Source organism: Magnolia sinica, chromosome 5, assembly GCF_029962835.1.
Source record: "Magnolia sinica isolate HGM2019 chromosome 5, MsV1, whole genome shotgun sequence".
NCBI lineage: Eukaryota > Viridiplantae > Streptophyta > Magnoliopsida > Magnoliales > Magnoliaceae > Magnolia > Magnolia sinica.
Window position 1 is genome coordinate 82,216,678 of NC_080577.1, and position 27,423 is coordinate 82,244,100.

The window sequence follows — 27,423 nt, forward strand, 5'->3', positions numbered from 1 at the left end:
ACGTAGATTTTTAGTTTTATGAATGACTAGGGCGAAGGTGGGGTCCACTGTGATGTTTGGTGAGTAATCCGCTCCGTTCACCAGAGTTACAGGGTTATTTTATGTTATGAGCTTGAATATGAACCAGATCTGAGCCTTTAGTGGCCCACACATTGCAAAACATCCGAGTGAAATTCACACGTAGAACTTACGTGGGTCTGGCATGTAACAATGGTTGTGTAAATAGGGCTTTATAATTACAAATTTTCCCTTATCTTTTGTTACAACTTCTGCCATATATATCGCCTGACTGCACCGTACAAATGAGATGAAATTTCATTAGTACTTATTATTTTCACGCTCTTTCTAATGCCTAAGTTTGGGCCTTGAGCGCTTATGGATTACCAAGATGTTCTTTAATGGCTAGCGCCCTCTGATCTCCCCATTGGGCCACTTCCACAAAGATCCAATGGTTGAAATTCGACGTGTACGATTAATTTAAGGTCATCAAGCCAGATATAAAGTTTTGAGACAAACGAATGGTGGGAACCTTATGATCTTACATTCAGGACAACTTTCATGCCTCTTGGACTTGATTTTCTCAGATCTTTGGCGTGTAAATTCTTTGATCTCGGTCCCCTGGGGTCCGTCCCTTGCCTTGGTGATTTTTAAGCATTAAATTCATGCTTTTAGTACCCTTTTTCAGTCCATACTCCTAAATTCACCTTGCAACACAAACATGATTAAAATAGGCTGTTAGACAGTATCATGTTCGTAAATTCAGGTAATAACTGGGGTCTAATATGTAATATTTAACCCTCAACACAATCCCTAACTAATATTTTGCTAGTCCCAAGCAAAGTATGCGAAAAATAATTTAAGAAGTATGAGACAATTCTTGTAAACCCGAGTGATATTTGAAAAGCAATCCAATCAATAGAATTCTAGGATTCATGAACGTTGGGCATTACTTTCTCCTGGACTCGAGGGCACGATAAACTTCATAGTCAAGTTCAAAGTATTAATCCATAAATTAGAAAATTTCTAAATATTGAGTTCCATGAGTATATAGTGAAACTTAAACTTATCACAATTAAAGGCTCAATTTTTTATTTTCACGATAACATTGATAATCACAAGAGCATTCAGGATAACCATAACCTAAACCAAAACTTGCCTTATAGTTCAACTTTTTCTTCGTCCAACTTTTGATTTTTCCATCGATGGATTTCACACTATGTCAGCCTTTTAAAGGTAAGGCCAAGGAGGGGAATCGAACCCTCACCAATAGGGAGCAAACCCATGGTGAAGATCATTCGCCCAACCCTTTCTGAAGACAACTGTTTTAAAGCTAGGTATTATTATTTTTTCTTTGAACATGATGGACAAATTCCCCAGGTTGGCTCCTTCCATGTCTAGTGACTACCAAGTTAACAATTCAATATCGAACTGAAGCCTTAATGTGTAAGCTAAGTGTGACATGTGAAATCATAACTCAATCAATATTTAAAACTTCTAATCATGGATTAACAATTTGACTTAACTGTGAAATCTAACAAATAACTAAATCCAAGAGTTATAAATTACCAACATTACGTATCTTATACAGCTAAATCAAAGATGGCCGTCAAAATCACTTCAAATTCACAAAAAATTCCAAAAAAAGTTTAAAACTTTTTACTCTTTTTGCTCATGACTGAGAAAAAACTGATTAGGTAACCTAATCTCCCATCCCCAACCTAAAATCTACATTGTCCTCAATGTAAAAGAAATAAGCATGCAATGCACATGAGATAACTAAAGTAAATGAGAAGTGATGGAAAGATATTACCTGATGAGGAGATTGAACGGCTTTTTCCAAAGAGATCATAGCATGAAAGTGACTTAGCACAAGAGTTAAACTAATAAAAGCAAACTATCCAAATAGCGTAAAGCCGACTAACCTAAAACGGCATAAAGAAAACTACCCTAGTCCTATGAAAGCAGTAAACCTACTTATACCTCCATCAGACTAGGAGATTAAGGGAAAAGCTACTCAGTCATGCCGCAAGGTTCCTCCTCCAGCTAATATCTTGATAAATTTCTTAGAAGGTTTATCAACAAGATCATCCAAAAGCCCTTTTTGTAATAGGCTTGGATGCTCTGGAGCATGAATTCCTAGAGAAATTCATAGACCTCAGCATAAGGTTTCCTCTTAATCTCATGTGGTGTCCAAAGTATATACGATTTACCTTTGATAGAAAAAGTTTCAATATCAGTATAACATGGTGAATCAGAGACTACATAGATGAAATTCAGAATTTTTTTTAGTAGGTGGTGTAGTCTCAACACACTCTGAAGTTGTAGTCTTCGGTTCAATTTTTAGCTCCTCCTTTAATGGTAAACATTCAGGATTTGGGGGAGGAGATTCTTTAGAATAAGGGTTTTCTCGGTCAGTAACAACTACCGAGGTATTGTCTTACCAGGTTTGCACTATGTTTTATATCATGGGATTGTTTATATCCACAAAGTGTATAAGCAATCTTTTAAAGAGTCAAAATATTCAATTGAAAGTAGTCATTCATTATATCGAGATTTGTGATGATATGCCCAATAACTCCTTTAACTTCTTCAAGAGTAGAAATGATCATACTCTCTTATTTTTTCTCAAGGTGGAATGAAATCACTACTGGGTATGTCTCTTCTTGACCTAAGTAATCATATTTCAAATCAGAGGGCAATGGTATTAGGTCAAACTTCGGTGCCTTAAGGTTAGATAGTAGAGGCACTACATTAGTTTGGGGCAACTCTTCAAATTGTGTCCTTCACCAGTTAACTTCAAGTACTGGGCCGGTATCAAGCATGACAACCATCTCCCTAATCATGTTATCATTGAAATCATGAGAGTGGGCCAGACACGTCTCTAGAGAGTTAGAGGATATGGTCAAAGGAGCTCGATCTTTCACGAAAGAGTTAATCATGTTAATGTCATGAAAATTGCTATCATTCTCTAACCATCTGCCTGTGTTGAAGAAGATATTCAACTCCAATGTCATATTCTCGAAAGACATACTCATAACGCCATTCCTGCAATTAACGATTACGTTTGAGGTGGCAAGAATAGGCAACCAAGAATGACGGGAATCTAAGTGCTCATGTTACTGACGGGTTTGGTATCCAGGACGATAAAATCTGTAAGATAGTAGAATCTGTCATCCTAGACCAACATATCCTCAATTATCCCTCTTGGTACATAAACAAAGCGATTAGCAAGTTGTAATGTGGTTAAGGTGGGTTTTAATTCACCTAATTCTAACTACTTGTACACCGAGTAAGGAATCAGATTGACACTCGCTCCTGAGTCAAGCAGTACATGCTCAATTTGATAGTTCCTGATCACATATAATATGGCGGGGCTACCAGGATCTTTGAATTTCTGTGGCACATCTTGCTTTAGGATGACACTCACTTTCTCAGTCAATAAGATTTTCTTTCAAATATTTTGCTATCTTTTGGTCATGCACAAGTCTTTCAGGATTTTAACATATGAAGTTATTTGTTTTATGACATCAGGTAGAGGAATATTGACCTTCACTTGTTTCAACACCTCTAGAATGTCCTGAGAGTTAGAGAGAGGTTTTGGTGCAACCAATCGTTGGGAAAATAGAGCAATCGACTTGCCCTAAAGTTCCGGTTCTAATTCTTGTGGGTCAATGCTAGGTCTATCATCGTTGTCCTTTTCTGGGTCCTTAGGCTTTTTAGCACTCACCGGAATAGTTTTATCAATTATCTTCTGACTCCTAAGAGTGGTGATAAACTTAGCTTAATCCATCTGATTTGAATAGCTGAGGTCACTTATCTCATATTGCAGATTAGGATTGGGGAGAGGTTGAGCAGGAAGCATCCCTTTTCCCCCAATTACCGATTGTGACTCCATCCTTTGGATAGACGATGCAAGCGTTTCAATCGCTGATTTGATTTCCTGGATTTCTTGTGCCGTATTTTGATTAAATATCTCTTAGTCTTGAATGTGTTTTAGAAATGGATCCTCTTGAGGTTTCCCATGATTTGGAATTTGATTGAAGAAACCTTGAGGGGTGGCAGTTTGTCCATTCCTCTAACTGAAGTTTGGATGATTTATCTAATTAGGATTGTGCGTATTAGAGGTAGGTCCATTGAAAGGTCTTTGGTAATTATTTATGGCATTGGATTGCTCAGTCAGTACCTCTTGAAAGGCAGATATAGTTGGACAATTTTCAGTTGTGTGACTGTTACAACCACAAATACCGCAAGCAACTTCTTTACCCTTATCCTTCTTTGATTTCATGGCCTCGAATTTCCTTATGAGATTAGCCACTTTAGAATTGATATCATCATCCTCTTTTAGGAGATACATTCCACCCCTCTCCTTAGATTGAGTCCGCTTAGACATGTTGCTTGATTTTGGGTATGTATCCCATGATTGTGCAATTTCAGCAAGTCTATCCAAGTAGTCCCACACATCATCGACATTTTTATTCATGAATTCTCCATTGCACATTGTCTCAACCAATTGGCGCATGGAAGATGTCAGTCCATCATAGAAAAAGTGTATAATGCGCCAAGTTTCAAATTCGTGTTGTGTGCATGAGCTGACAAGATCTTTGAACCACTTCTAACAATGGAAGAATGTTTCATCCTCCTTTTGGGCGAAGTTCATGATAGACTTTCTAAGGGTGTTCGTTTTGTGATATGAAAAAAATTTCTTTATGAACTCCCTTGTCATGTCATTCCATGTGTCAATAGGTCGGGGATGTAGTGAATGTAACCACATCTTAACTTTCTCTTTCAAAGAAAAGGGAAAGACTTTCAGCCTGACCGTGTCCTCAAACACGATTAGAAAGTATAAAGTGGTTATAATTTCATCAAATTCTTTCAAGTGTAGATATGGATTTTCAAATTCAAGCCCATGAAATTTTGGAAGGAGTTGGATCACCCCTGGCTTGATATTCATGTGTCCTGTATTTTATAGAAAAACAATGCATAAGGGCATGCTCACCACCACCTTTTGTAAATAATCTCTCAAAGTATGATGCGGGGGTGCTTGATGCACCTCATTCTCATCTAGGATATCCTCCACCCTAGGTTGGGGTAGAAGAGGTTGGTTTGCAGCCATTACTTCAATTAACTCTGGGGATCTTGAGTGGTGTCTAGTCCTGCAATGGATAGTCAACCCATCAACCAATCCTCCTTCAGTCAAGAGACGTTGAGTATTGTCACAGACCCACTTGGGCATGCAACACTCGCAGCCCTCAATTCAAATTCTAAACATAAACCTAAAAAATAAGAAAATAAATAGAAATCTAGAAATAAAGAGAAAAGAGTTGGAAAGAAGTTACCAAATTCGAAGTTCCTAAGTTAAAAACCTGCAAAACAAAACAAAACAAGTCAGTTTCTAAAAATAGGAAGTCTAAAGTTAGAAAGTTCCTAAAATAGAAAGTAAACTAGTTTCTAAGAAGAGAAAAATTTTTAAAAATAGAAAGTTTCTAAAATAAAGCTAGAAAGTTCTAAAATAGAAAGTTAGTTTCTAAAAAAAATAAAAGAAATCCTAGAATAGAAAATTTCTAAAAATAAAAAAGAAAACCTAATCTAAAAATAGAAGAATAGAGAATTGGAAAGAGATTACCAATTTAGAAAGTCTATCTCAGAGTCGTACAAAATTAGAAAATTAGGTTAGTTTCTAAAAAAATAATAATAATAAATAAAATAAAATAAAATAAATAGAAAACATAAACCTAAGTTAGAAAACCCTAATCTTAACCTAATTCTAAAATGAGTTAATCTCAGAAAAACGTAATCATCAATCCCTGGCAATGGCGCCAAAAACTTGTTCACACCCCAAGTATAGGTTTATGATGTAGTAATAATCTTAGTAAGACCGAAGTCAAATCCACAAGGACTGAACCTTGTACGTAATATGAAAGTAACTTGAACTAGAACTAGGAGAAGATGTAATCTAAATCAGGGATTTTAAGGGAATAATGATGAAAAACTTTAACTAAAACTTGTAAAATTCAAAGGTGGGAAACTAGGGTGACAAGGATCCACTTGTAGAGATCAGGGAGATCTATGCTTGATTCATAAACACAACTCGATTTAGAGTCCCATCCTCATCTAGTTTGAAGATATAACCTTAAAAACCAAATCTGAACATCCTTTGATCAAGTTTTCAAGAGATGATAGGTATAAGAATTACAATTGGTTCCATCACAAAAGCATGCCCATGAGACAAAGCAAACAACAAAATATAGCCAATCCACATCCAATCTAAGAGAGCTATGAACGTTAGGAAGGGTTCCATCATCCAACCATGCCCAGGAGACGATGGTGAACAACAGGGACTCCTAAATTCACATCACCTATAATGCTAAGAACATGCTCAAAGCTATCGTAGATCCATTGTAATTTAAGTCACAACAAACCATTAAAAACTAAAAGCTTTCCTTAATATCAAACTATAATTAAAGAGAGTTCATTGTGTTTTGACAAAAAAACAAATGCGTTTGATTTGGGGGATTCATTCAACGATAACAAGGAAAGAATGAGAGAACAAAGATCACATTTATTCCGAGTTCATTTACATCCTCGGATTCTCTTGATTCTGAAAACAGAGTACAATCAATCAAAGCAATGAATGAAAGAGAAAATAGTCTGATGGCAAATTCAGTAGCATTTCGACACTTTTTAATCACATCTTTAGGGGAGATGGGTTGTGCGGGCTTGAAACCCTTGATCTGACCGTTAAGATTAATTCCAATCATCTTTCCATTCATTCTTCCTTGATCTGACCGTTGAGATCAATTCTGATCGTCTTTCCGTTGGAGCAATGATCATCCCTTGAAATGTGGAGAAACAATCCCTTGAAATGTGGAGCGATCATCATCATTCCTTGAAATGTGGAGCAATCTATCTGAGGGTAGGAGTACACAGGCAAGGTGGCACATAGAGTTTCCTTTAAAACAACATTAGGCTTGTCTCAAGACAAACTCCTCTTGATGTGGTGCATGGAATATCCGTTAAGACAACATAAGGCTTGTCTTCGGACAATCCGCATGGAAAGTGGCATTGGAAGCCTTGCATCAGGACATGTTTCACATGAAATGGCGTTGGAAGCCTTGCATCAGGACATGTTCCACAAGAAATGGCGTTAAAAGCCTTGCATCAGGACATGTTCCACATGAAATGGCGCATGAGGTTTCCTTTGCAGCAATGGTTGTGCAATATTTGCAAACATGGTTAAGCAATATTTGCACACATGGTTATGCAATATTTGCAAACATGGTTATGTACAAGAGGTGGCATCTAGGCATTTGTCAAAGAGTTTGCACGGAACCGCGCACAACACATTCTTCCTTAACTTCGTTTGCTCCGAACCGCGCAAAGGATCGTAGGACAACATTCCACAATCGGTGGTGCCCTCCTCTAATTCCCCCTTGAAAGGTGGCGCCCACGAGTTTACTCCATCTTCAATTGCACAAGATCGGAGCCTGTCTTTAAGACAGGGTTCCGCAAAGGGTGGTGCCCATCCCACTTCCATTGCGACAGTCCACGCAAAGGCCTTTCTTCAGGTCTCCTTGAAAAGTGGCGCAAGGCCCTCTCTCCACATTCATTGTGCGGTTGCGCGCATGCAACTTTAGTTTCGAGGGTCCGCGCAAGGACTCCCCTCTCTCCCTCTCCTATCTTGCTTCTCTCCCATTTTCTGGCCCACCAACTGACTAACCTCCCAAATGAGGCATGGGGAGGGGTATTTATAGGCCCCACTCTCTTACATAGTGGTGATCACCACCACTTTTCCCATCACATAATGCCCATCTTCCTTTCTTAAACAACGGTGTCTACTAAGCTCTCCTTTAAATGGTGGTGTACAACCACTTCTTCATTAAAATGACACCTGTGCACCCTTTTCTACCAAAACACCCTCTTTACTGCCTTTTACTGAAATACCTAAACTACCCCTGGACATTGATTTTTACCAAAATACCTAAACTACCCTCGAACATGATTTTTACCAAAATACCTAAACTACCCCCTGAACACTAATTTTTGCCAAAATACCCTCGGAGGTTTATTTTTACCAAAATACCCCCCGGAGACTGATTTTTACCAAAATACCCTGGAGACTGATTTTTACCAAAATACCCCCGGAGACTGATTTTTACCAAAATACCCCGAAGATTGATTTTTACCAAAATACCCCAGGAGTCTAATTTTTACCAAAATATGGAGTGAATGACCTTGGAAAGATCCACACCATGGAATTCTCTGACCAAATGCAATGAAATATTTTTTGTGCCTCAACAAATGCCCCCTCGATTCTTTTTTGATTGATTCATGAAATCAAATGGAGGATCGATCTTCTTCTGACCAAAGAACCGAATGAACTACAACTGAAGGATGACTAGATGATCATGAATAGAAGACTTGAATGATCGCGCTCGGACGGAACACTTGAATTATTGCGCTCAGATGGAACACTTGAATGATTGCACTCAGATGGAACACTTGAATGATTGTGCTCGAACGGAACACTTGAATGCCCCCTGCTAGTAATGTTGAGCAAATGCTTCACTAGATAGAACTATCTTGGTCATCAAAACTTGTCACTGTAATAGTTGTGGTGACTTCATCTTTGAGCAACTTGATTAGAGAACTTTCTTTCAACACAGCTGCTCCTGCAACGGTCTCTTTGATTAACTCCAGCGACTCTTTCCTTCAATTTTGTGTCTAGAGAGTTGTCCTTTAATGCTGCTCCTACCGCAATGACTTTTCTATTGTTTCCTTTATTCATGATCTGCATAACCTAAGCTTCAGATGATAGCCTTTCCTGCCAAATTAATTAGAATTAATATCTCAATACATTATAATGAAGTATTGATAATTTTGAAATAGATTGAGAGTTTCTTCTCTTTTTTTAGACTGATTGTGATATTCGCAATATGATTTAATCATTTCATCTTTGCGCTTGTCATCGTGCATCGCATTATATTCTTTGCTCATTATATCGTGCTTTTAAGAATGTCATCTTCAACTCCAAAGGCTCAATCACTGAATCTTTTCTAGCTTGTGCTCCTTAACACTTCTTCATAGACTTTTCCTTGGATCTTTGTTGATTCTGAAAAATAGACAAGTCTTCTTTCAATTTTCATTTACTAGCTTTCCAAAGGCCATTGAAGTTACTGATGATAATTCCGTTTGTTCTTTGTCTCCATTAGATCTGGTACTTAGAATCTTGCGATATCATTACTAGGATAACAAGAAGCTATGGCATCGGCATATGAATTCCTTCGCCATGCATAAGAGATTATTAGAAAGACCAATGCATAGATTACTTTGAAGACATAAATCCTGCCCCTTCTCCAGGTCAATCTTCGCGTAATGATTTCTTCAGAAGATAATATTTTCGAAGTGAAGGCTGCTGATACCCTTAAAAGATGGATAATTTTCTCTGCTACTTTAACGAATCCAAAGAATATATCTGAATCTTTATATTTTCTGGAAGAGAATGATAATTCTTCACTAGTTTATTCTCTGCCCCCTTTTGAGAATCTTGTGCGATAATATTTCTTTGTCATCAAGAAGGCATTTGCTGTTGCTGTAATTTGAACCTGATTCAAGAGAAACACATTTTTGTATATTGTTTACTCAATATTTTAAATTTTCATTAGGCAATTGCATATTTGAGCATATCTAAAGTGAAATATGTATCTGCAGCATATTGATGCTACACATAGTTTATGCTTTTTAAGCAGTGGAGCTAGTGTACTTTTGACTGACCATACTTGACTATACAAGACTGAACTTGACCTAACTTGACTGGACTTGACTTGACTAGTCTAGATTGAACTAGACTGGATTATACTGGACTTGACTAGACTGACACTACTAGAGTTAACTGGACTGACACTTACACACATAATTTAAGCTCTTGAGTAGTTGGAGCCACGCACAGTTTAAGCTCTTGAGTAGTGGAGCCCACGCAGTTTTTAAAACTCTTGAGTAGTGGAGTTGGGTCTCACGTGATGGTCTCTGTAACTCTTATGAGTTCGCTGGACTTCTCACTGCTTAGTGAGTTCATAAACCAAGATCCATCAGAGGGACCCAGTGAAGCTACTGGGGCCGTGAACTCGATTGGAATTACGCACCAGGTTGGCCGCAGTAACTCTCTAGGGTTCATGGCGCTCATAAGGCGACCTTTGGGGTACCAAATCTAGGGCTTCCAGTCCATCAATGAGTAGGTTTAAACCCTTCCTCATGTGTTAGTACTGAAATCAAGCCAAAGATCTAGGGGGTCTTACGCATGGTTGACCTATCTATGAACATGGCCAAAGAGCTCACACTGCGGCCCACTTTTCCTTCGTCTGCAAGGTCGAGCCCATTCACGGTAGGGCATTTTCCTCCGTTCCCTGTGACACTACCGAAAAGCTATACAGACAGCGTTGGTCTCACGCGTGACTGACCATTGAGGACTTTTTGGCCTTTTAGGCTTTTAGTCGCTGGCTCTGTCAGCTGCTCGCATGAGTATGCGTATGATGGCCTTCACAGGCTTTTTAGGGCCACTGGCTTCTCACTGCTACCCGAATGGTGAAAATGATGGGTCTTATGCGTAGTTGGCCGTATAAGCTTGGCTAGGCTCCCTTCAATGATGAGCAACCATTGTTGTCATTAACTTTATATGTGGTTAGCTATATAGTTTATTCCACTGCCAAAAGATGGTGGATCAATAATTGATATTTCGCCACTGCTGATAATGTTCTGAGAACATTCATATTATGTTTAAAATAGTGTATCAGCTTGGCGATGATAGCAATTTTGAAAAGCGATTGATGGCGACAGCGATAGTTGCTAATTTTGGTGATAATCATCGGTACCTGGCAATTCTGATGGAAATCTTCAGTGTCAGTGACAATCATCAATGCTTGACAGCAATCATCAATGCTTAGCCTCGATCATCCATGCTATCATCAATGCTTGGCAACAATCATCAATGCTTTTCATTTGGTGATGACTTGATATGCTTGAAAGCCTGCATTTTATTCATATACACAAAAGAAATACATTCTATGGTGAGAAATACATTTCACAATTTTTTACTCACTTGTCTTTCCCCCTTTTGATTAGGAAGCTTTGCTCTTGGAATCTTTGTAATCAAAATCACGATGTTACAACCTTTAACAAGTATACTAACACTGCATCATCTCATAATTTTTACCTAAGATTAGCTTTGCCCCTAGTCTCAAACTAATCAGGCCTGTGTACTCTTATTTCCTCTCTTATTTCGTACACCTTAACAATTTCGCCTTTATCAATCGTCTTCTGTAACTTATTCTTCAAGCCATTCACTTTTCTTTCTTCTTCAATTATATCTCTTGAATTTCTCCTAAGATTCGAAGTCAATTGAAAATTTGTGCTTTTATTCATTCACGTAAGGGAGAGTATATGACTTTGTTTTTCACAATCCTTTTGCTCCTCTACTTGTTGGTGATAATCGTCAATGCTTGATAGCAATCATCAATGCTTGATATCATCAATGCTTGCTTTTGCCCCAATTTTGACCTACAAAATTGATATAAACAATTATCATCTTGGGGAATCAACGATTACCTCATTTGGGATTCTGAGATTTTGGCATTCTGAGACTTTGCATATCTTGCCCCTTTTTGATTTGGAAGCATTATGCTAATAATCTTCGAAATCAAAACTATAGTTTATCTTCAAGGATGACGTATTTTGTATGCCTTTGTCTGCCCCCTGAATAATTACACCGTTCATCTTTTAAGTTAAAACGCCGTGAATCTTCTTGATCAAAACGTAGCGATTCTTCTTGGTATTCAGGAATGATATATTTTGCTGAAACGGCAGATATATTGATGAAAATTTGCCCCCATGATGAATAAACTTGTCTTGATTTCTTCTTACATGTTCTTCTTTTCTTCTTTTCTTTATTTCCTTTAATACTTTAGACATGGCAATTCGACTTTCTCTATAACTAACAATCATAAAGAGTATGTCGTCTTTTTCAAATGTATATTTCCAGTAGTCCTTGAATTGTCCAAACCCTTCTTTTACTTTCTTATTTGTAAAATTGTTAATGTTCTCTTTAGCAGAATTTCAACTCTTTACCTTTGACAATCCTTTGTTTTGCTTTCTTTCTTCGGCAGTATCTGCTGCCTCTCTTTTAAGACTTTCAAATAGCTGATTCATATGAGAGTTGAGTAGCTTCACTTTGACTCTTTTCAAATTGCAAGTTTAACTTGCTCTTCTACTCTGGCAAGTCATGATGATGAATTCGTTAATTCATTAATTGATTCGTCTACTTGTTGGCGAGCTACACTTGATTCAGTCGAACTAACTTCTCATCTGAAGGTTTTCCTCAAGGTTTACTGTTGCTCACGGTAGTCACTGTTGGAAAATTAGGGCCCTTAGTAACATGTTCATCCAGTGAAGGCAGATTAATATCTGTTGGCGAATTTTCTATTTCTGCACACTTCAAATGTACTGTTATTCGTACTCGGTAGGATGATATTCCTTGTAAAAGAAGATCGAACCCTTCATTTTTCATATATCACTATGTTTCATTTTTTTAAGACCTCCATACGTATGAACTCTTGATATGCATACCACAGGCCCACCTTTCATCAAATCAACCGTCTCCATCAGCTTGATTGAATCACCATTGTCCCTGTATGCGCAATACCCTATACCCTTTGTGTGGGTCTGCACAACCAATCATGGTTTGCACGAGTCAGCGCAAAGGTCTCAATGCACTTGTCAGTCCGATGTTGTGCAGGTGCGTGCGACATCCTCTACCATTTGCGTGGCCCCGCACAATCGGTCATAGCTTGCGCGAGCGAATGCAAACACATGAATTCCTACTCTTTGCTTCATTCTTCTTTATGTACCCTTTCTTTTTAATCTTCTCTCTTCTTTCTTCCTTATCTCTGATATCTTCCCATCTCCCAAAATCAACACACGATGGAGACTTCGTACATTTTGTGCGCCAACACGTTATCATCTATCCTTCATCATCTTGTTACGCTACTAATGAAGTAGAAACTACTCTGGACATTACCTGGCATTGTATGTCTTTGATCGCAATTGATTTGATCATCTCTGATGCTTTCTGGTGGAAATCTATTAGATTTGAAGTAGGTAATCATGTTAGTCGGGAGAAAGGTCATTGCGATATACTTGTCATTCAGAACAGAATGTTAGTTATTTTGATTAAATAAAACTGTACTTTGTTTTTAGAGATGAAGGGGAGGATGTTCCCACTGAGAGTCGCCATTTTGGCATCTATACAGACGCCAAAAAGTGATAAATGTTCTCTAAATATTTTCTAAGTTACCATTGAATAATAAAAATTCCCAGCAGAGTCACTATTTTGTTTCGACAAGAAAACAAATGCATTTGATTTGAGGGATTTATTCGGTGATAATAAAGAAAGAATGAGGGAACAATGATCACATTTATTCCGAGTTCATTTACATCCTCGAATTCCCTTGATCTGTAAACAGAGTACAATCAATCAAAGCAATGAATGAAAGATAAAACAGTCTGATGGCAATTTCAGTAGCATTTCGATACTTTTTTTTTATCACATCTCTAAGGGAGATGGGTTGTGCGGGCTTGAAACCCTTGATATGACTGTTAAGATTAATTCTGATCATCTTTCCGTTCATTCTTCCTTGATCTGACCATTGAAATCAATTCTGATCATCTTTCTGTTGGAGCGATGATCATCCCATGAAATGTGGAGAGACAATCCCTTGAAATGTGGAGCGATCATCATCATTCCTTGAAATGTGGAGCAATCTGTCTGAGGGTAGGAGTACACAGGCAAGGTGTCACATAGAGTTTCCTTTAAGACAACGTCAGGCTTGTCTCAGGACAAACTTCTCTTGATGTGGCACATGGAATATCCGTTAAGACAACATAAGGCTTGTCTTAGGACAACCCCCATAGAAAGTGGCGTTGGAAGCCTTCCATCAGGACATGTTCCACATGAAATGGTGTTGGAAGCCTTGCATCAGGACATGTTCCACATGAAATGGCATTGGAAGCCTTGCATCAGGACATGTTCCACATGAAATGGCCTTGGACGCCTTGCATCAGGACAAGTTCCACATGAAATGGTGCATGAGGTTTCCTTACAGCAATGGTTGTGCAATATTTACACATATGGTTATGTAATATTTGCAAACATGGTTATGCATAAGAGGTGGTGTCCAGGCTTTTGTCAAAGAGGTTGCGTGGAACCACACCGTGCAAAGGACCTTAGGTTAGCATTCCACAATAGGTGGCACCCTCCTCTAAAAGTGGCGCAAGTGCTTCTTGATGTTGCGCTCAACCCCGCAAAGGACTTCCTCCATGACAATTCCCCCTTGAAAGGTGGCGCTTAAGAGTTTACTCCATCTTCAATTGCGTGAGATCGGAGCCTATCTTTAAGACAGGGTTCCACAAAAGGTGGCGCCCATCCCACTTCCATTCCAACAGTCCACGCAAAGGCCTTTCTTCAGGTCTTCTTGAAAAGTGGCGCAAGGCCCTCTCTCCACTTTCATTGCGCGGTTGCGCGTAAGCAACTTTAGTTGCGCGGTTGCGCACAGGCAACTTCAGTTGTGCGGGTCCACGTAGGGACTCCCTCTCACCCTCTCCTATCTTTCTTCTCTCCCATTTTCTGGCCCACCAACTGACCAACCTCCGAAATGAGGCATGGGGAGGGGTATTTATAGGTCCCACTCTCTTACGTAGTGGTGATCACCACCACTTTTCCCTTCACATAATGCCCATCTTCCTTTCTTAAACAACAACGTCCCCCAAGCTCTCCTTTAAATGGTGGTGTACAACCACTTATTCATTAAAATGACACCTAGGCACCCTTTTTTACCAAACCACCCTCTTTACTGCCTTTTACTGAAATACCTAAACTACCCCTGGACACTGATTTTTACCAAAATACCTAAACTACCCCCGAACACTGATTTTTACCAAAATACCTAAACTACCCCCAAACACTGATTTTTGCCAAAATACCCCCGGAGGCTGATTTTTACCAAAATACCCAAAATAGCCCTGGAGACTGATTTTTACTAAAATACCCAAAATACCCTCGGAGACTGATTTTTACCAAAATACCCAAAATATCCCCAGAGATTGATTTTTACCAAAATACCCAAAATACCCTTGGAGACTGATTTTTACCAAAATACCCAAAATACCCTGGAGACTGATTTTTACCAAAATACGGAGTGAATAACCCTGGAAAAGATCCACACCATGGAATTCTCTGACCAAATGCAATGAAATATTTTTTGTGCCTCAACACATTGTAAACATGAATCAAAACCATAAAAACACCCCATCATGCTATAAGCTTCACCTCTTAACCCTATCTAAGAGGTTTAGGCAACCGTAAACATGATTGAACTAAAATCTCTTAAAAACACAAAGAAAAGTTACTAAGGGAAGGAAGAAAGAAAACTCTTGAGGATAGCTTATCCACGTTGTTGCTCTCCTAACCGATGCTCCCCCTCCTGCTTCCACCTTTCGGTGCTTCCAGACTCTTCTTGCGAAAACTTTTGCAAGTCCAGTTTGCGGAACCTAGTTCCTACATAGTGAAAATAGGGAGAATGTCTTAAGTCCGATCGAGATTGGTGTGATATTTGGTCCACTCCTAATGATTGTTTGAGGAATCCACTCCCTTCATTGGCTCTGTAGGGCCACGTTAGGCCATGAGCTAAAAAATGAAGGAATTTAAAGTCTTTAGTGAGTCACAACCCCTTGCTAATATGAGCCTTTTCGTGTTTGAATTTGACTAAAATCACGTAATAAGATACACGTGATTGGCTAGCTATCGTAACAAGGTACGTGTTTCACCATGGCATCTGGTGGGGTCCACTATGGCTTTCTAAAAATTCACTCCCTATACCGACTTTAGCTCGCTATATAGGACCATAGCCCCAAGTTTGAAGTAGATTTGAACTTTGAGTGGGCCACAACATTAGCCAACATGAGGACTGTATTAGCCATTCGTGGAAAATCATTTACGTAGATTTTTAGTTTCATGAATGATTGGGGCGAAGGTGGGGTCTACTGTGATGTTTGATGAGTAACCCGCTCCATTCACTAGAGCTACAGGGTTATTTTATGTTATGGGCTCGAATATGAACTAGATCTGAGCCTTTATGGCCCACACGTTGCAAAACATCCAAGTGAAACTCACACGTAGAACTTACGTGGGTTTGACATGCAACACTGGTTGTGTAAACAGGGCTTTATAATTTCAAATTTGCCCTTCTCTTTTGTTATAACTTCTGTCGTCCGTATCTCCTGACTGCATCGTGCAAATGAGATGAAATTTCACCAGTACTTATTATATTTCACACTCTTTCTAATGCCTAAGTTTAAACCTTGGTCGCTTATGGATTACCAAGATGTTCTTTAATGGCTAGCGCCCTCTATTCTCTCCATTGGGCTACTTTCACAAAAATCCAATGGCTGAAATTCGACGTGTACCATTAATTTAGGGTCCTCAGGCTATATATAAAGTTTTGAACCAAACGGATGGTGGGAACCTTGTGATATTGCATTTAGGACGACTTTTAGGCCTCTTGGACTTGATTTTCTCAAATCTTTGGCGTGTAAATTCTTCGATCTCGGTCCCCTGGGGTTCGTCCATTGCCTTGGTGACTTCTGAGCATTAAATCCTTGCTTTTAGTACCCTTTTTCAGTCTATGCTCCTAAATTCACCTTGCAACACAAACATGATTAAAATAGGCCGTTAAATAGTATCATGTTCATAAATTCAGGTCATAATTGGGGTCTAATATGCAATATTTGACCCTCAACATCCAGCTTACTGGACGTGGGCCCACCATGCTATACATGTTTTATCCATGCCATCCACGTGGGACATGGATCCCACCATAATTTATGTATTTTACTCCACACCATCTAGTCTGCTGGATAGTGGAACCAAGAATGATGTATGCATTGTGTATCCAGCTGGTGGGGCCCATTTTGTGATGCATAAGACCCATCTTGATGTGCGTATTGTAAGCACACTATCCATCTATTTTTCTGGACCATCTATTTTATTAGATCATGGGCTGTTTCATGAGGCCCAGTTGTGATGTGTATGAGGCCCAATGTGACGTATATGAGGCCTTTGTGTGAGGCCCAATGTGATGTACATGAGGCCCTTATGTGAGGCCCATTATGATGTATAAGAGGCCTTTGTGTAAGGCCCATTATAATGTGCATGAGGCCCTTGTGTGAGGCCTAATTATGACGAGTGATTCCACCATGATGTATGTGATAATGATTATGATGCCCATCAATCCCTTGGCTAGAATAAGGCTTGGGCCCCCATTATAGGATTGATTCTAAATGGGCCTAGCCTTGGGAGTAATGATAGTTAAATGTCCACATTGTAAGAGCAATGGTGTCAAGCCCCAAACACAGAAAAAGGGCTCACAGAATTCCCGATCGCTGAATCCGGTGTCGACAGCCTCCGCAGTACCCCATTCTCGACTCCTAGCGCCCATATGCAAGGTTCCAATTCTGGGATCCTACAAGGAGGATTTTTAATATGATTTTTTTTTGTAAATAAAGGACCGTAACCACAAGTGTACCTAAATAACAAAGGCAACATCATCATCACATATCCACTAATATAAAAAACTTGAGTGTAATACATGAAGGAAAAATATAAGATAAATGTTAAAAGCTCCAGAAGCTCTGTCGCACGCTCCTGCCTTAACTCGACTGCATCCTATCTTCACCTGCACGCATCTATTGTGCATAATCTTATAGAAAGCTTAGAGGGTAGTGTACGTGTGTGTGTAAGATAAGTGTCAAGCGTACAAATATCAGCGTAAGCAGAATATTAGCAAGGCTATAAGTCATTCAATATCGGAGTATGCAATGCAGATCATAGTGAGCCAAATATCATATACCGAGGATGCAATATAATATGCAATTCTAAATAGTCACAAAATACCATCAACCTCATCTAGGCCATATAAATGTTGAAACATAGCAACGCAAATGCCATATGCCGTGGATGTAATGCAATATGCAAATCTTGGCGAGTCCATAATACCATCAATCTTATTCGAGCTATGCAAAACAGAAGCATAGTAAACCAAATGCTATTTGTTGAGGATGCAATGTAATATGTTGTGCAAATGAAATGACCAAGCTGGAGTGTGAAGTCGGGATGATAGTACATAGCATCGCAGGGTATGGGGTCCATCACAAGGGACTTCTATCCAAACCAGTCCCATACCTAAATTTGGATAGCCAGACTCAATGTGGTGAACTCCTGATCTCAGGTTGGTCATACGCCCCAACCGAAATCTTAGCCATTGCGAAGGTACACATAACAAATTAGTTATGCACCACCAGCCCGAGTGGATAGTGAATGATTGAATAAATGAGTAAAATGTTGAGTATGCATCTCCTGCTCAAAAATTTCATATATTAGTACCATACATCTTTGGGATCATCACCGGGGTCTAGTATACTCTACGTCACCTACCACCCTATCAAGCGTATAACTGGGTAAGTGGAAGAGACCTCACTATCCACCTAATAATATCGGACCGGCTCATTGATAGTAGACCCATTTATGAGCTGGTCAGACTCAGCCTAACATTACCTACTCCCTCGGGCAGGTAAGGCCACATCTCCTTCCAACCGACCACAACATAGTGGGAGACGCGACTTACTGGTATACGGCCCTCATGCGCTCATGTATTTCCACTCGGTCTAGACGTTCGAGCGTCTTTTGGTACTAAGAGGGTTTAGGGAATTTCACCCAGGGACATTTATAACACCCTATGTAGAAAAAGATTTTTGGTGTCCCATCTGGCCATCCACGATATTCTTGTGGAGGCTACGACCCTAATGTCGCTAGGGCGTACGATGGTCATATCACAAAATGTGAGATGCATGAGTCATACCATCCAGTCATGCATCAAACCTGCACATACCACGCACGCATGTGGGGTAACTCCATTTCTCAGGGAGTCTCATAAACAATCAGCCCAATGGCACATGCTTTGCTCAATCACTTCTCATACAAGCATGCGGATGATGCGTATGAGCATGTATCATGAAGTATACCAAGCATGATTACAATCACATACATCATAGTGGGCCAGTATAAGATGGCCCATGGCCCGTATAAGTGAATGGGTGGAGTGTAATAATCACCTACACATGGTGGGTCTCACACATACAATGGGCCTCATGCATATAATGGTCCTCGCACATATGATGGGCCTCTTACATCACAATTAGGCCTCATACAATCATAATGACCTTATACAATCACAATGAGCCTCATACAATCACAACGTGCCTCGTACCATCACAATGGATCTCATACCATCATAATGAGTCTCATACAATCACAATGGGCCTCATATCATCACGATGGCCTCATACAATCACAACGGGCCTCACAAGGCCACAATGGTCCTCATATAACAGTTAACCTTACAATGACCTTATATAATCATAATGTTATACTAACACATACTCAGTGCGTATACTAATATAGTCGTAATCAATAATCGGCTTATATATGGCAAGGTCCATAGAAGGACAGTAGATCTAATCCACAACATGAGGATCAGTCCTCAACAGTGGATATACCAAATCTAATACCATAAATTCTTCTACCTATGGCCAGAGGTGATAACGATTTCTCCTCATAAGCAGGATGGGTCTAGATGGTCTACTCATAGGCTTAATAGTGGGCTTTCAGGTTTAGGTACTTTTACTAGCATCAATGGGGACCCAAAGAATTGGGATAGCCTAATAAGGTGAGGTGGATCATACTAATAATAATAGGGGCCCATCAATTTGGGTTAGCCCACTAAGGAGAAATGAGAATGAGCCTAATACAGTCATAATGGGCCTCATACCATCTCAATGGCTTGTATCATGATGTTATACTAACACGTACTCATAGTTGACATCGATAATCGACCTATACACAAGGAGGTGTCCATAGATAGACAACAGATCCATAACATAAGGGTCAATCCTCAACTGTGGATATACCAAATCTGATAGCACGGATCCCTCCATCTACAACAATGATGAACTCTCCTCACATCAAGATTGTGCCTAGGTGGCCTACCTAAATTCCTTAGGATTCGAAAAGGGTTCCTTCTCCATACTATCATATAGCCCTGCTAGATGCCCCAAGGGGCCTAAATAAGTCCTAGATGGACTCTACGATAAAAGAAATAATCCTACTAATAACAAATGGGGGCCCAACATCTTAGGATATCCCAATACGAATAGATAGACATGTAAACATCAATGGGCCCAATGATTTGGGTTGACCCAGAATGATGAGAATGGGCCTAATAAAGGCCCAAGGGAAGGTCACAATGTGGATATTTAACCATCATAGCCCATCAATGTGGACATTTAACCAACATTGCTCCCAAGGAGTGGCCCTCATAGAGCTGAATATATAGTGGGCTCATGGCCTCACACAAGGCCTAATATACATCACAATGGGCCTCACTCAAGGGCCACATATACATCACATTGGGCCTCGCCATATGGGCTTCATATACATCACATTGCGCCTCACTCATGGGCCACATATACATCACATTGGGCCTCACCAAATGGGCCTCTCATACATCATAATGGGCCTCACTAAATGGGCCACATATACATCACAATGGGCCTCACTCATGGGCCTCAAATACATCACGATGGGCCTCGTATTTGGGCCTCAAATACATCACAATGGGCCCTGCATCACATGGGCTACATGGATGGACGATATGAGTGAAATAGATACATCAGTGGGTCCCGTGTCCAGCCTTTGGACGGCATGGATATAACACGTACATCATGAGTGTCCAGCACCGTCCCAAATGGCTGGACGGTGTGGATGAAATATAAAAATCATAGTGGGGTCCACGTCCAATGGACTGGATGATGGATAAAACACTACATCAGATGGGACCCACCGAACTTGCTGACGTCCATACAGATGGAAGGTTGGAAGAACACATACATCATGGGGTCCACGAGGATTGACGGTATGAATATACAACACATCAAAAGGTGGGCCTCGCCCGTCCGTCAAACGGACAGGCAACATGGCTAAAACACATACATCACGGTGGTCCCCACCATCCAGACCACTAGACGGCGTGGATAAAATACATAAATCAAAGGTGGGCCCCACCCGTCCAGTAAACAGATGGTGTGGATATGATCCATACATCACGGTCGGCCCCACACGGCATGTCCAAGAATGGACGACATTGATATAAAATACATACATTAAAGTGGGCCCCACCTATCACTGTTCAGCATTGGATGGTGTAAAATACAATGCATACATCTAGTGGGCCCCACCTTCACATGTGTAGCAGTGTGGGGTGGGTCCCACACGGATGGACGGTAGGGATAAAACCCATACATCATAGTTGGGGTCCACACAGGGACGGACGACTACAAAACACATACATTAAAGTGGGTCCCACCCATCCAGCGAATGGACGATGTGGATAAAACACTGACATCACAGTGTGGTCCACCGTTAGATGGACGGTTAGGATGAAACATATACCTCATGCCCGGACCCACAGAGGTTGCTGACATAAAACAACAGCTTATATAGCTGGGGCCCACCGTCCAGTAAGCTAGACGGTGTGGATACAACACTACATCATGGTGGGTCCCACCTACTGTCAGGTGGACGGACGGTATGGATAAATCACATACATCATGACCAGGTCATAGAACTGCTGATGTCATCACAACAACTAGATAGCTAGTGGGACCCATAGAGCTTGCTGGCATCAAAACAGTAGGTATATAGCTGTGTAAGGTACCCCAGCTAATCCATATCCATGGCAGGTGGGTCCCACATGGGGCTCACCATAATATAATATTGTATAATAATAAGTTTTTTATTTGATCAAATGCCCCAGCGTCCAGGCCCTGGACAGGCGGCCTGGATAAAACACTTGCATCGTGGTGGTCCCTACACGTGTTGCAAGTGGGTCCCATGGATGAACAGTGTAGGGATAACACATATCACATGGGTCCCACAGCTGCTGGATGTTAGTCCAGCAGCCTCCTCTAATGGTTGGTATGAATGAAATGCATATATCACAGTGGATCCTGGCCCACCCAGTGGATCAAACTAATATTTGTGATTTCTTACCTCTAGGGTCTACCCAAAAATGGGCATCAGCAAGTTGGGCCTCATGATCAGACAGTGTGGATCTAATCCATTCATCAAGGTGGGCAGCAATAGGGAAAGAGAGGGAGAGGGAGAGACTGCGATGGAGGGGAGGGGCTCTCCCACTATGAGCCCTCCCTAGGTGGGCCATGCAAATATAATATATACATCAAAATGGGTCCTAAATCATGTGGGCCTTAATTCATAAAAATCAACGGTGGAGATCTCTTTCCACCAAATAAAATGCAAGGTCTAGATGACCTTTCATAATGGTGAAATAAACATCATGATGGGGTCCATGGAGAATGGGCCCATCATGGGATGATCATATGAATCATGTTGGGCCATCGGCCACACCCAGGGTCCAAAGCGAGATCATACCATCGATCGGTAGGCCCTACTAGGCCCATTATGAAAAAATAAAATCCTAACCCTACAAAACACCCATCGATTGCTAATCTTCTTAGTTATATGGCTTTCTTAGCTCATTGGCTTTAACTTAGATGGAGGATGAAGAAGATTGAGGCGTTGGAGAGTGAGATTTAGTGGTAGGAAGTGAGCCATGATCTTAGGTTCTTTCTATTTTCTCTCCTTAGTCTTTTTCTCTCTTGGTAGCTTGGGAAAATGGTGGAGAATGAGATGAGATGGAGTGATGGATGGGAGAGAGGGATGGTGGTGTAAGAGGGAGATGGGTGTGTGTGTAAGAAAGGGATGGGTGAGTGTAAGAAAGGGATGGGTGGAGAGAGAGAGAGTAGACTTTGGGGAAGGCTTCTGTAAGAGAGGGATGGGTTGTATACTTGACTTGTGATTGATTGATTGATGTGATAGATGGTAGAGATTCTCTTGGGATTTGTAACGCGCAATGTTTTCCTTAAAATAAATGCGGGCTCACAACTCTTGGCCTGAGTATCGCATCGGTGTGCAAGACACGGTGTTGGAACTGCGGCGACGGCGCAGTCGCTAAGGTACAAGTCTCAAGTTAAGTTGACTCAGGTTGACAGGGTGCGACTTAAGGTCACACGCAAATACCAATTACATGTTGTGGGTTGCCAGAATTCGACAGGAAAGATCACAGAAGTCTAAGGAACAGTACAGACTAGGATACGAGCCTTACAAATGGTGGTTAGATGTCCACATTGTGAACCTCCCTAGGGCCCGTTGTTAAGCCCATTCTCATCTTCTCTTAGTGGGCTAACCCAAATTTATGAGCTCCCACTATTATTAGTATGATCCATCTTCTTGGGCTATCCCAATCCATTGGGCCCCCATGGATATTAACATGACACATCTCATTGGGCTTACTCCAAACTGTTGGGCCCCCATTATTGCTAGTGTTTCCATCATGCCTTGTAGATTTGTCCAAGGTCATAGAGCCCACCTTGTGCATATTGGGCCTATTGGGAAGCCCAATTCGCTACGTGTCGGAATGGGTGAGGAAGCCCACTCCTTGTCCCTAGGCCCAACCTTGCCATGTGAAGAGTATATTATTACCATAGATGGTAGGATCTGCGATGTCAGATTTGGTATATCCACAGTTAAGGACTGACCTTCATGTTATGGATCTGTTGTCCTTCTATGGACCCCACCATATATATAGGCCGATTATTACTAAGTATGTGTTAGCATAGCATTATCATACATGCCCATACGCATGCTTGTTATGAAAAGTGATTAATCATAGTATATTTCATTGGACAGATTATTTATGGGACTCCCTGATAGACGGAGTGACCCTACATGAGCGCGCAATATGCGTAGGATTGATGCATGACTGGATGGTGTGACTCATGCATCTTGCATTGTGTGTTATGATTACTATTCGCCCTAGCGACATCAGGGTCATATCCTCCATAGGCATATCGTGAATGGCAGGATTGGACACTGAAAATATTTTGGTTCTACATGGGGCACAATAGATGTCCTAGGGTGAAATTTCCTAAACCCTTATGGTACCAGGAGGTTACTCTAACATCTGGACCAAGTGAATGCATGAGCGCCAAGTGCCAAATACCAAGAGGTCGCGCTTCCCATTGTTTCATGGTCGGTTGGAAGGGGGTGCGACTTGACCAGCCTGAGAAGAGGGGGCAAAGTTAGGATGAGTTTGACTAGCTCGAGAAATGGGTCCACTATAGACGAGTCGGGCCTAATATTGGCAGGCAGATAGTGAGGTCTCTTTCACTCACCTTGTTGTGCGCGATAGGGAGGCAATCTGGTTTGGAGTGTACTAGACCCTGGTGATATTCCAGAGATGAGTTGTATTATTATGTGGATTCAGATGAGGATTGGTATGCTTGTGATTGCACATTGCATATGACATTGGCCATGTAGGACTTGCATCGCATGGTCTTGGGGTGGCCGATAACATTCATGCCTTGCATCGCATCGCCTTGGTGTGGTTGATATCATTATGCCTTGCATTGCATAGCCTTGGTACAACTGATAGTATTCATGGACTCGCTAGCATGTTTCCGCATTGCTCTGATATTGCATACTTGGAACTTATCTTGCACACACACTTACACCACCCTCTAAGCTTCCTACTATAAGCTTATGCACAATCATTGCATGCAGGTGACGTTAGGATGCCACAACAGCATTGAGATTGGAGCGTACAACTGTCTTCTGGAGCTTCCGATATTGCTATTGTATTTCCTTTATGCATTGTACTTAAAGTTTTTTATCTTAGTGGATATGCGGTGATGTTGTTGGTTGTTGTTTGTGGGCTATGCTTATGGTTATGTTTATTATGAAACAAATTCATATTGAAAATCCTCCTTATAGGATCTTAGGATCAGAACCTGGTATATGGGTGCCAGGAGCCAAGAATGGGGTACTATGGAGGCTGTCGGCGTCAGATTTGGCGATGGAAAATTTTGTGAGCCCTTCTTTCGAGTTTGAGGCGTGACAGTATCTGCTAGTGACGATGATAGGAAAGGGTATGAGCTTATTAATATTAGCTTTTGTCACATATTCGGCATCCAATAAATCCCTATCTTCATATATTTGATGTCTAGTAAATCCCTATTTTCATATAAACCTACCTGATGAAAATGCATTTAGATTTTTTGGCTATATCAATCATTTTAGACTTAGATACATTGATTTTCTATTTAAGATTTCAAGTTATGTGTCATGTTATTATATTTTTATTTTGCAGTATTTATCAATGAGACTCCTCGCGACTACTATTGCAATACAACACTTGATGGTAGGTGTATAAATGCTAATGAAAGACCTGAGTTGTGCATGAGAATAGTTGAATTTGTTGCTACAAAGGAATATATGGTCAGTTAATGTATTCGATGCAATTTAAACTTTGTTGTCTCTGTTGGTCAAGTATCATTGAAAGCCTTTTTTAGGATGTATGTGCTTGCAAACACGGAACAATGTCATGTTATATGTACATCATAGTGATGCCAGTTTTGTAGTTGACATCAACTTAAAATGTGTTAATGCTTTCTAGGAGTAGGGAGGCTATTAGAGTGTTGATGTTTTTATCCTTCTTTATCAATAGTTAGTGGAAGAAGAATGCGGGATGTCTCTTGAGGAAACTACATTTGTTCTTATAAGTGGGAAAATGATTAAAGCACTCTTTAGTTCTCAAATTTTGTATGATCAAAATAACTTGTCAAGAGATCTTCAAGACCAGTCCTTAATCAAGAGAAGATTAAGCTCAAGATCAAGAAAAGATCAAGCTCAAGGCAAGAGTAGATCAAGCTCAAGTCTAGTACACTCTCAAGAGAAGATCAAGCTCAAGTCTGATACATTCTCAAGGGAAGATCCAACTTATGATAAACTGATATTGAAGTACAAGATTAAGCTTAAAAGTCAAGATGAAGTAGTGATTAAGTTCAAGACAAAGAAGTTCAAATATTTCACATATCTTAGGTAGTATAAAACCATAGAAAGACATTAGGTTTAGATGCTTTTAAAATTTATTTAAGTTTTTACACTTGTGTTTGCTTGGAATTCGACCAACCTAAGGTTTGGTTTGACTAGTCTGAGTTTTCTCGGTTAGTCTAAGTTCAAGTCGAAGCAAAATTAACTTTTAGTTGCAAATTTGACCAGTTGAATTTTTTGTTCGACTAGTTGAAGACTGATCTTTGACCAGCCCAAGGAATTTCGGCTCGAAGTCCAGCAACTAAATCGGTTCGGATTTTTGAGATTTTTAACCAGTCGAAGACCATATTCAATTAGTCAAACAGAGCTCTTCAACTAGTCGAACTGGTCCTCGAACTAGTCGATGATTGGAAAAATCTTATCTCACCTAAATCTGAAATCCGTTAAAACAAAATTCGTTGCTTGGGCTAGTCGAAGATTGCCTTGGGCCAGTCGAAGATTCAACCTCTTTGCCTATAAATTGAGGTTCTCTCTCAATCTGAAATATCAATTATTATTATTAAAATCCTTCTACAAGAGAGAGAGAGAGAGAGAGAGAGAAGCTCCAGTTATTAGCAAGCTATTGAATGATATTTATAAATTATTTTTATAAATTTTATTTAATTCCCTTAATCTTTGATTCTTTCATTCTATTTCTAAAGAAAGTGAATACTACTCTTCTTTTGAGATTTAAGAGAATTAACTCAAGTAGCCATTGGTTTGAACTTAATTAAAATCAATAGAACCCTGGACCTTGTCTTTTTGACTGAACATTGAACAATCGACATTCAAGAAAAGCGGTTCTTCGGCTACAACTTCTGAAACGTCTTCTATGATGAAGATAAGTATACCTTCAATTCTTATTTTAGTTTTCCTGAGATAGCTAGAAAATCTCAGTGTAGGTTTTGTCTGAGATAACTTTAAAATCTTAGTGAGGAGTTTGATTGTGATAGCCTAGTAAAATCACAACTGTATCAGGTTTTAAGGCGACCCTGAGAAAACCTTTTTCATAGTGAAAGCTAAGATTACTTGGATAGTAATTTTAGGAGTGGAGTAGGTGTGGTTGTTTTAGAATAGTTGTTGACACATCGAACTACTATAATTTTCTGTGTTTTGTGGTGAATATTTTTATCTTTTATGTGGTGAATGGTTGTATTTACATTTTAGTTAATGTTATGAATGATTGCAATATTTATTTTTATTTATTCTTGTAAAGTTTGAGATTTTGATTTTAAAAGTATTCATGAAATGAGATTGTGCTGCCTAAAACTTTTAAGTGAAGCTTGTCATACGAATCATTTGAAATCAACATACTTAGG